Genomic DNA, 12,184 nt, shown 5'->3' with positions numbered 1-12,184 from the left:
GACTCAACCGAACTCAGGTGTTCGGTTAGGCAAAAAAAAATTCTTAGCCGAATTGTTCTTCATTTTTAAAAGTTGGGTTGTAAAACTAGGGTTTTTTTCAAAATTATCCTAACCGAACTTACTACTGTAACCTCCAAATTCAACATATTTTGATGACTACGGCTCAAAATTTCAATCAAAAACGAATTAGAAGTAATGGGTTTGTGGGAAAATATTTATGGATAGGTTTGTTTATAAAAGATTGATTAATCGACGATGAAAACTCAATGAATCGATGACGATGAAACTTTGATGATTTTGATTAGATTTGTATACGATCAGGTTTAGATGATCATATATTGATGAAGAAGAGAAGAAGAAAAATTGTAGAACAGAGGAAGAAGAAGTTGTAGATTAGTTATAATTTTAATTAGGTAAAAGGGTGAACTAGTCATCTCCACCTTTTAGGACACCCCTTATAATTATAGGGAAGGTGGCCTAATCAAATCAAGGTCCCCTCAAAAAACCTATGGTCCCCAAAAAATGATTCAAAAATAAGGGTCTCTTGGGTACAATTTTTAAGTGTACCCAAGAGACTTATTAAGTGTCAGGCTTTCTTAAGCCCGTCTTCCCTTAAAAAAAATAATTTAAAAGTATTTTTCAAAAAATAGTTTTCTACTGCTTTAAAAGCATATCTTTTATTCCTTGTTTTCATTTTTTTTAAAATTGTTTGGTATGATAAAAACCGTTTTTGAAAACCAAAGAAAAGCAACTAAATCAGATTAAATGTAAAGACTCGTCTAAGAGATAGAGATACTAGTCATTACTCAACTGCAAGCATTTCCTCAATCTCTTAGTTTGTTTTGCAAGAAAAGAAGGAAGGAAAAAAAAATCACAGAAAACAATTAGGTCCTGTTTGGTATAGTTTTCAAAAACAGTTTTCTGTTTTTAAAAACGGAGAAAACTGAAAACAGGAGAAAACGCGTTTGGTATGGTCATTTTCAGAAAATGTTTTCTATCTATTTTCTGTTTTTGAAAACAAAAAAAATGAAAACAACAAATTATTGTTTTCTGTGTTTTCTCTTTTATTTTTTCTTTATTCTTTTTTTCTTTTCAGGGCAAAGCAAGAGATGGGGGGAATGACTGCAAGTGAGTCATGGCTAATATCACTATCTCTTAGACGAATCTTTACATTTGATCTGATTTAGTTGATTTTCCTTGTTTTCAAAAACAGTTTACCAAACAATTTCTAGAAAATGAAAACAAGGAAAAAATGATATGTTTTTAAAACAAGGAAAAAAGACTCTTATTCTTTTCATTTTTTGTTTTCGAAAACAGATACAAATAGAAAACATTTTTTGAAAATGCCCTACCAAAGGTGTTTTCTCCCGTTTTATGTTTTTTAAAAATAGAAAACTGTTTTTAAAAATTCATACCAAACACAGCCTAAGATTTTTTATTTGTTTTTTTAAAATGGAATTTCATATATTCTGATAGTTAATTTTATTTTATTTCTAAGAAAAGACTCAAAAAAATAACAATTATTTAGGAACACCAGCAAGTCCGAAAGCTAAAAAAGAAAAAGCGATTACAGTCCACGGATGAATAGCATCCTCTTAAATGAAAAAAATATGAAACATAAAAGGGTGCTTCAAAATACCAGCTAAATAATCCCAAAGAACCAAATAATTCTTAAGGAGCAGAATGACCTCTTTCACATCCCTTTGTCTAGCTCCATATAGTCTATTGTAACACTCTTTCCACGACTCTCACGCAATAGCGTAAGGATAGCGGCCGTACTTGTTTGTTCGATAACCATGCTTCAAATATTTATAAACAATTTTTACAGTTGCCAAGCAAATTCCACAAGCTTTTGACTATAAGGTGCACATAATCAGAATGAATCAAACATACGATTGGTTGTCTCTTCATCCTTATTACCACATAAAACCCGTAAAGTTCCAGTAATTATAGTACATTTTGTAGCAACATGGGCTTAGTAGAAGTGAAGTGTGTGAAGTTTCCCAACAAAAAAAAACAAAAATTTAAGCAGAGCGATAATTAATTAAACAAATAATATGATGATGATAGAGATAATGGCAATCGCTGATGGATGTAAAAGAACTTCTCTGATACCAATTTGTAAGAAACGAAAAATTCCTTATCGACAACTAGCAAAGACAAGCTCAAAAGTTTGTGAATCAAGGAATCAACATACCAAACACTTTCCTTGGGATTTTTCCAATTAATTTAATAATGAATACATAACAAATATTTTTCATATACCAACTTGAAAAGCTAGTAAAAAAAATCCTAAAATCAAATTCTAAAATTTATTCCCTAAAGTTATTAGATTGTTGAAGAGAAAAAAATCTTATGACAGATAAAGTTATTGAAGTTCATGGGTCTAACCAACCTTGAAAACATGCTTGTAAAGTTAGGGTTGTCCCAGGGTTTATTAAGTGCATAATCTTAGGGCAATTCCTATGGGAATGAACAAATCCAATTTTTTGTTGAGCCAAGTGGATGCCAAACACTTTTCTCCATTATGGGAAAATAAGTGGGTGGTTGATCATCAAGCGCCAGGTCAAAGCACAATCGCCTGCGCTTGTAGATCAAACTCGGCATTGGAACCACAACCGCGAGCGTTTGAAGCTTAAACGCGGCATGATTTCTACGCACGCTGGCGGTTGTAGCAAAAATGCCAACGAATAGTTTTTTGAAAATTCGAAATTCACTTTTTTACCTCTATAAATTATCATCATCTTCAAACAATTCACTCACACCAAAATTCACTTTTCTTGAATTTTCTCTTCTAAATCTATTTCAATTTTTTAGTTTATTGTTGGTGAAATGGCTGAAAAGGTGATCACACTTTTTTGCGATGCAAAACTTGAAGCTGTTGTTTCTAAAATATGTTGAAGTTTTAAAAAGATCGAAAATTGTAAGAGGGAAGTGCAAGTTTTTGAAGTTGCTCCAAGAAAATGTTCCGCTAAAAGGCAAAAAAGAGCTCCAGTTTTGAAAGTTAACAAAAAAAAAATTCAAAAACAAAGGCGACACTGTCAAAGAGCACGTTGAATGGAAGATACGTCAAATGAAGATAAACAGGAGGCCAAAGCTTGTACTTGATTTTTATTGAAGTTGTTTAGTACTTTTTATTATTGTCTAAGTTTATATCTTGTAAAAGAATTGGCAGTAATATCAATTAATGAAAAATTTAGGATTTTAAAATAGATTTCCACTTCAGATTAAGCGAAATTTATTACAACTTAAAGTTGCAAATAACATCAAACTACATTTTAATAAACCACAACAAAAACATCAAACTACAACAAATCCAGCGACATTATCTCTGTAGAGTTCATAGTATTCAAAATGCTTAAACTCTCTTCCTGTTTCTTCAGTAAACTTGGTCTGAGAGATGGTTTTCTGTAAAACATATAAGCAACAAGTTCAGATATTTATGATGCAGTTGACCAGTTCTTTGTTGGATAATCCAGAATTGCTACGGTGAACCACCCACAAAACTTTTGTATAATGTTTGACTTCCTTAGTGATGAATGCAATTCTTAGTTCTAGGATCTTATTGTTTCTTATGGTTTCGTTCCACGATGCTACAAAATGTCCCAATACTCTTTCCTAGAAATAGTCATTGTTCATTGGTATCATCATACGATGTAACCAACATCGAACAAGAGTAACATCTTCTTCCATTGTAAAGACCGGGAGAGGCATTCAAGTGAAATACAAATGTGCTTGAGATGGACCATTTTTTAGAATTCTAAAACACGCTTCATAACGAAAAGGTTTATCGTGAGCTTCCTCCCAATTATCAAGAGTTCTTTGGATCACCTCATCTTTAGTTACATCGATGAACTTTTCTCGATCAATTTCTATTACCAGAGCAAGAAATGGCTGGACTGCAAGCCTAATAGATTGAAAACGAGCATGCAATCGACGAGCATCTCGGTTTCCTAGGTTCCCCATCAGTGAGACGAACACTGTAAAAACATTCTTCCAAAAAGAACCGTCTTGAAATCCCATACCAATGATTACCCTATGGAAAAAATATGCTTTGCATATAGTTATATCCTCTTTTTCAGTAAACTTGGGACCACGATTTCTAATAGACATTTCTGCAGAGTGAGAGAGATTAAGAGTTTTAGAAAAAAGAAAAAAAAGAAGTGAACTTGGGAAGAATGGAATTTATAGGGCGAGAAAGAAAATTGAGTCGTTGGAAATTTAGCCGTTGGCGTTTGTAGTAAAACCGCGCGGCTTTACTATAACCGCCCGTTTGAATTACCATAGGAGTTGGCGTTTGTAGTAAAACCGCGCGGCTTTACTAAAACCTCCCGTTTGAATTACCAACGCCTATTTTTTTTTTTATAAGTACAACACTAGGTTTTATTCTCAACCAGACCAACAGATTTCTTTCTTAAGCCAACAACATCCACCATGTTTTCTAAAGGCAAAACGAAGCAAATATTATGTGTCGAATCAAAAGAGGTTTGTCCATTATGTTTCCTGGATAACCACAGTCTTACGCAATTCCCTTGGATATATTCAAAGTGTCCGTGGGAAGGTTGTTCACGCATCAGAATGGTGATTGAATCACAACCAGAAAAGCTCAGGTATCAAGATCCCAATTGTCTGTAGGAACCACATATGCTAGATGATGCTATGAAAGTTAAAGAATAAGAACAAAAGATTGCAACACTCTGCAAAAACTTCAAACTTAAAGCCAAATTAAAGAAGAAGTTATTGCACTGCAAGCATTGTGGATATGGAGATCCCGAATACAAATATTGTCCACAGAGAATCAGTGGATGCTCAAAGCCCGGTTGCAAAACTTTTATGCATTTGTGCACTTCTTCTGAAGAAGACACTTATGGAAGGCATTTCTGGGAATGTCATAGGTGTTTTTTGGTGGAGTGGCTGATTGAAGTTGAAGGACAAATCGATTCACTATGGTATTATGTTATTTAGTTTGTTGTTTATTTTGTGTTATTACGATTATCTAAAACCAAACATGTGGATGTCTTCACATTTACACTATCAATATCATAACTAATTTAAATTTTTCTTGGATTAAACATTGCACCATCAATCTCATAAATAAAAACATACTGCATTTAACAACCACAGCATACATGAAAATAAAAGAAATACATTAGATTAAAACAACTACTATATAAGCGTGAATTCTCGTCGGGTGGTGGAATTCCTAGGGCGATGTAGGGATTGTATTTGTTGAGCACCCTAAGAATGTTGAAACAAGCATGGAAGTTGAAAGGACGTCCGCCATGAGATACTGCCCACATCGCTAGAGTTATGGGTTCCACTTCATGTACAACTTCACCGTTGAGCTTATTTATGTGATTCTCTATTAGTAAAGCGATGAATTCTGATACAGGACGACTAATTGAACTAATTAAAATGATGCGACAATAAGTGGGGATCACACCCATTAATGTTTCCCGTTTCAGCAGCGAACGTTTCATGAACTTTCTCCCACATCTTCGATTAGAATACATTCCTACCGACAACATCTTGTGTGTGAAAAACGAAGGCTCTGCAAATAGCTAAATCCTCTTTTTGAGTGAATCTAACACCAGAACTGTTGGAAGCATTTTTGTAGATGATTTGAGAGTGAAGAATGTGTAAAATGTGTGAATTTAGAGTTGAAATGAGGAGTGTTTATAGAACTCAAAAATTATAGCCGTTAGATCACAAGATTTTTCAACCGTTAAGATTTAGCCGTTGGCGGTTTTGGGGAAAATGCGGCGTTTTAACCAAAGACGCTGGCGTTTGATAGAACAACGAACAGTTTTTTGACAAACACCAGCGATTGTGACACGATCGCCCGACCTTCCTTCACGCGCGCTTGTTCTTCCATCTCACACAACAAACCAACAAATTTGTTGGTTTGTTCATCCGTTTTTCATGTTTGTTGAGTCCATAGTGGGATCAAAATGAACAAATCCTTGTTGTGTTGATTCCATAGGAACTGCTCTTATACTACTCAGTCTATGTGGGACTATTCTCAATACTGAAAAAGCGGGGGTCTAACAACAACACCCAATATTTTGCTTAGCAATCTGTATGGACTAACTCCGTAATACTTTGCTAGAGAATCAACTAGACAGTCAGACTCAATCTAGATAAAAGTATCTCAAGGAGTTAATATATCTCTCTTGATTTGATTTTTACTCAAGCTAAAAACAATAGCGAGTCTTTATCAAATACAAGGAATAACTTGGACGGTACCAAAGACCAATGTTCAAGTGTTACTCAATGAAATCAACAACCACAAGGTCAGATCTCTAATAGATTAAACTTTAACGCACAACCTGTATTATTTCAATTATAAAGATAAACAATATAATGCGGAAAATGAAATAACACAGACACCAGAAGTTTTGTTAAAGAGGAAACCGCAAATGCAGAAAAACCCCGGGACCTAGTCCAGATTGAATACACATTGTATTAAGTCGCTACAGACACTATCCTACTCCAAGCTAACTTCGGACTGGACTATAGTTGAACCCCAATCAGTCACCCACTAATTCAAGGTACAGTTGTACTCCTACGCCTCTGATCCCAGCAGGATACTGCGCACTTGATTCCCTTAGCTGATCTCACCCACAACCAAGAGTTGCTGCAACCCAAAATCACAGACTTGATAATAAACAAATCTGTCTCACAAAGAAAAGTCTATCAAAGGATAAATATGTCTCCCACAGAAAAACTAGGTTTGTTCCGTCTTAAGATATGAAATCAATGTGAACGGGAACCAATTGATAATCCGGTCTTATATTCCCGAAGAACAACCTAGATTAATCAGTCACCTCTCAACAGTCTTACTTGAATACACAAGAGGACGTCGAGGAATCACAAACAGTGAGACAGAGATGTTTGTGACTTATTTATCTTGCCTATCGGAGAACTCTCACGATCTCAAGCCAATCAAAGATTGTACTCGTACGATTGAAGATGCAAGATCAGATCACACAACTATGATAAAAGTAGTATCGGTCTGGCTTCACAATCCCAATGAAGTATTTAAGTCGTTAACCTGGTTTTAGAGAAGAAAACCAAAGGTTAGAGGAGAATCGACTCTAGCGAGCGCACTAGTATCACACAGACGTGTGGGGATTAGTTTTGCCCAATGCTAGATGTCTCCTATATATAGTATTCAAATCAGGGTTTTGCCTTAGTTACAAAGCAATCAATATTCACCGTTAGATGAAAACCTGATTTAGATTCAAGCTAATATTTCTCAACCGTTAGTTCAAAAACTTAGCTTGTCACACACACTTGAGATATATGTTTACTGGGTTTGTGAAAACAGTGCTCAAACGTGTACGTGTATGTTGGTTCAACATAGTAACCCAAAAGGTCAACCATATGAGCATTTCATATTAACCTTGTTCTTCTTCACCATAACTAGTTCAATTGACTCAAATGAACTAGTCAGAGAGTTGTTCAATTGCTATGAGATCTTATGTAACTACACAAGACACAATTGAAACAAAGATGATTCGATTCGATTGAATCGGCTCATGAACTTTATAGCCACGGTTTGCATACTGCATTCCTTAGTAATTTAAGTTTCATGTTCAGAGAACATCTTTAGATCATAACCCACTCAAGTACGCAAACAAGTTCGCGGACTTAAGACAACCGGCAGAGTTTTCCAAACTCAGCAGAAAATCTCGGCAAGGAGACTTCCGCCAGTTCGCGGACTAGGTTCGCGGACTGAGTTCGCGGCCTAAACACGCAAACGAGTTTTTGGAAAATCTCAGCAAAAATTTTCGGCAAGAGAACTTCCGTCAGTTCGCGGACTTGGCAAAGCCAATTCCTCCGGTTTCTCTCAATCAACAAAGTTCGCATACTTCGGATTAAGGAATAGGACTTACGCACATATGTGTTTCCACACAATGCTTATATCCATCATTGGTTAGATAGACCTAAACTCTCATTCCAACCATTGAAATATTCTTAGAGGACGTTATATAGTTGTTACACTATTTCTCGTCAAAGCGATTTTCAAAGTGATTTAAACATTATGACTTCCGTCATTAGGTGAAGATAAACCCGATCAAAGCGAAACGCTTACCAACACATGATTTCGAGATATAGATAGGCGAGATATACTCGACTCGAAATATCAAATGTGTATGATCCAGTCTATATAGCATACGACTTTTGTCTCATAAGAAGTAGGAGATAGAAGAGATCGACTTTTGAGTGATAGATAAGTTCAAGTCTCCACATACCTTTTTGTTGATGAAGTTCCACGGTTCCTTGAGTAGATCTTCGTCGTTGTATGATGAATCGCCATGAAGTCCTTGAGCTCAACTACACTTTTCTATCCTAGTCCGAGACTTAGCTATGTAGACTAGAAATCAAGACTCATAGTTTAGATCACTAACATTGACAAACATGCTTGAGATAGCAACGCATGCGAGGTCGACCGAGCTATGCTCTAACAATCTTCCCCTTTGTAAATTTTAGTGACAAAACTATTAATACATATGGAATACAAAAAAGATAAACTTTAGTGGCTCCTATTCCATAGTCTAATCTTCAACGTTCCCTGAAATCTTCGTCCTTCCAAGTACTCCAATGATCCCAAAGGTTGTAAGTTTAGCATCACCATTGTTGAAGATCCGTAGCTATAACAATGAGAGAAATCGAGATTCTCAATCATCATTATACAGTGACATAGTATTATTATGTAACATCAAAGTCCAATTGCATCACGACTTTAACAATAATATTACAGTGATATGTATCACTCCCCCTTAGTCAATACTCCATCTCACATGGAAACCACTACCCCTTACACAATGATCCGAAAACCATATGTATATGTAGTAGAACTACACATTAATTCTCCCCTTTTTTGTCAATAAAATTGGCAAAGATACAAGAACGGGCTCCTAATGAAATTTCCGAGAAGAGACGTTTCATAGACTAAGAGAAGAAATACATACCAACTTAATTTAGATGCAATCATAAAGCCGAAGCTAAATGCATTCATCAAGGAGTTTTAAGATACAAGATAACCCCTATAAAATTCCACAGCCGCACACCCCGCAAGATATTACCATTAAGCACAAGTTCAAAAGAACTCTCCCCCATTTGATGTCATTCATGAGAGAACAACAAGAGCGACCTTAATTTCGAAAGAAAAGAAGGATTTTTAATTGGACACCAAAAACCATAGGAAAATGATTTTCTATATCCAAAACTCAATCAAATTAATCACAAGTAAACCCATGATTGATTTAATTGGAATACGCAACTAAATCAAATCACAAAAGTGATCAATTTAATTGATTGTGCTCAACATAAGTAAACTTACGGAGCTACGACTAAGGTAATCATACGGAGATGACTAACTTAATCGTTCACATACTCAACATAAGTAAAACCTTACGGAATATACGACTACATCAACCAATAGAACATAGTTAGTATAGCTGTTCATATACTCAACACAAGAACTTGTGGAATATATGAAAACTCAACTAGACTAATGACAAGAGAACCCATAATTAATCTAATTGGAATACAAACAACCAAACTAATCACGAAGGTAATTAATTTAATTTTCAAAATTTTTACTCGACAAAAGAAGACTTTCGGAGCAAATAACTAAATAACCAACCAAGATGATTAATTCAGTTCATAATGCTCAACATATAGCATCTTACGGAACAACCAACAAAGCCAATAAGAACAATCGACTTAGTTGTATCGTGCTCAACATAAGACACACAATGGAGCCTTCACGGTAACACAAAAAGAATGGATCAAAGAAGATCAATACCGCCGAATACATACAAGGATCTATTCTATCTTTCCATCACTATATGCATAATGACATAATAGACTTTATCCTTGTCATACAAAAGATTTTATCCTATTTTCCATCAAATAAATGATTGCATAGGCATAACTTTTGTATTTGTCAAAAGTCCATTCGTCCTTTCATCAATACGAAAACCAATTCATGAACGACTTTACTTTTGACAACATATGGGACCTTTAAGTTCACGGACGCAAACAATACATATCCCATAAAAATATTGCAATATCACAAAATCATAAAGATTAATATTGCAATAAGATCATCCTCCAAATATTTTTAGAATTTAAAACCAATAAACCTAAAAAATTTAACATAAGAAGATGAAAACAAAAAATAGATATGTGTAGTCACAATCTTCGCTATTGAAAACGCTAGTTATTCTTCCAACTAATCCAAAAATAAGACATACTAGGTAACAATGATCTCTTCCAAAGCTTCTTTTGAGAACTCCTTCTTGTTATTGAAGAATCCATTGACAAAGGGATCATTCAACTCCTCCAAATCTTTTGAAAACACTGTCAACTTACTAAGTTCTTTTTCCAGTTTTTGTACAGTGTTTGTAGATTGAGACATCATTCGTTCATAGTGAATTATGTCATCCAAGGATGCAGCGATCCGAGATTTTAAGTTGTTTCTTTTGCTGATGAATTCTTTTACCAGGTTCCTGAAGTTTTCATCACTTTGATAAGAAGTCAAGAACCAGTTTGAGGAAGGATTTTTACCATTAACTGTAGCCTTCACTTTCTTTAACCTTGTGGAGGGGATTCCAGTACACCTACGTATGTTAGCCGCCAGAGTTGCATTCCTGCTTGTGCTGCATCTAGTAACAAGTGCCATGGAACAGAAGCTTTTGAGACACACCGTTCGTGAACGACTGAAACCCTAAACAAACAAAAGCCTTTGTATTTTTAGAGATTTATATAGATACAAACAAAAAATAACCAAAAATACACTTCTTAAGCTAAAAAGACGCAAATCCCCATATTCTCAAGATAACGATGAGGATGCAAACGTCTAGGGTTAGATAGAGACAATGGGATCCAAAATCTCTCATTGTTTATCACATTGTGACTTTTGAAGGTTAGATACATGAGCAGAGATTCTTCTTCTTTTGTCCCATGAAATGCTTGTCACGTAGGAGCTGCGACAATTATAAGTAGGTTGAATGGATAAAGAGCATTCCATAGGAATAAACGTTTCTTTACACTCAAAATCTTTAATACGTGAGCGTCCTTGAGGAATGAGCCTGAGATTATCTCTGAAAGTGTCTAAATAATCTCTCACATTCCTGGTACCCATTTAGAACCGATATTATAGACTTTTGACTTGCATGGTACAAGGTTCCACACAACATGTCTATGAAGTTGATCTAACTCATCATCCATGTTTTTTACCCAAGAGGAGTTGCTCAGAGTTATATCAATATTTCCTGGTTCTAATTGAGAAGAATAACAACCAATCGGAAGATGTCCTTCTGTTTTGGTTGTAGAGTCTTTTCCACGTTTAGAGACAATAGATGATACACACAATGAAGAATCACCTAACACATGTAAAAAATGAGTATAACAACTGTCACTACACCATTGAAGGGGAGAAATAGGAAAAGAAGTAAGATTACCCATACTATCAGGATTTTTCTGTTTAGAATTTCCTGATAGTATTGTAAGTCCTTTTTGAGTAACACAAGGTTGCACAGTATTCTTGGACGGATTACTTGCAGCCTCCAGACTCTTTAAAGAAGACATACAGGCTCGTCTAGGATGATCAGATGAACAACCATATGAGCCGGACCCTTGAAATTTGTCTGAGTGGTTCCTAGTCACATTAGTTTTCTCAACACTCGATTGTTGAACATTATCTGAATAATGACTATTCTTTGGAAAGGAACAACTGGATTCTCACAGATTCAACAAGAGACTCTTACTAGATATCAAATCCTTAAGAGTTGCAATTTCTGCAACGAGACCATAATAGATCCGGATTTGTTCTTCCAACCTCTTTTGAAGAGTAACCAGTTTATCATACCTTTTTCTACAGTTGTTTTTTAACCCTGGTGAAGCGTCAAATGAGACTTTATGGTCCATATAGTCAAATCGCTACAAACACAGACTTTTGAGGTCTTTAAATGTGTTTGCCTGCTCTGATACCAATTGAAAAAGCGGGGGTCTAACAACACCACCCAATATTTCGCTTAGCAATCTGTATGGACTAACTCTGAAATACTTTGCTAGAGAATCAACTAGATAGTCATACTCAATCTAGATAAAAGTATCTCAAGGAGTTAATATCTCTCTCTTGATTTGATTTTTACTCAATCAAAAACAA

The sequence above is a fragment of the Papaver somniferum genome, chromosome 7 (genome assembly GCF_003573695.1).
Source record: "Papaver somniferum cultivar HN1 chromosome 7, ASM357369v1, whole genome shotgun sequence".
NCBI lineage: Eukaryota > Viridiplantae > Streptophyta > Magnoliopsida > Ranunculales > Papaveraceae > Papaver > Papaver somniferum.
This window is presented reverse-complemented; position numbering follows the sequence as displayed.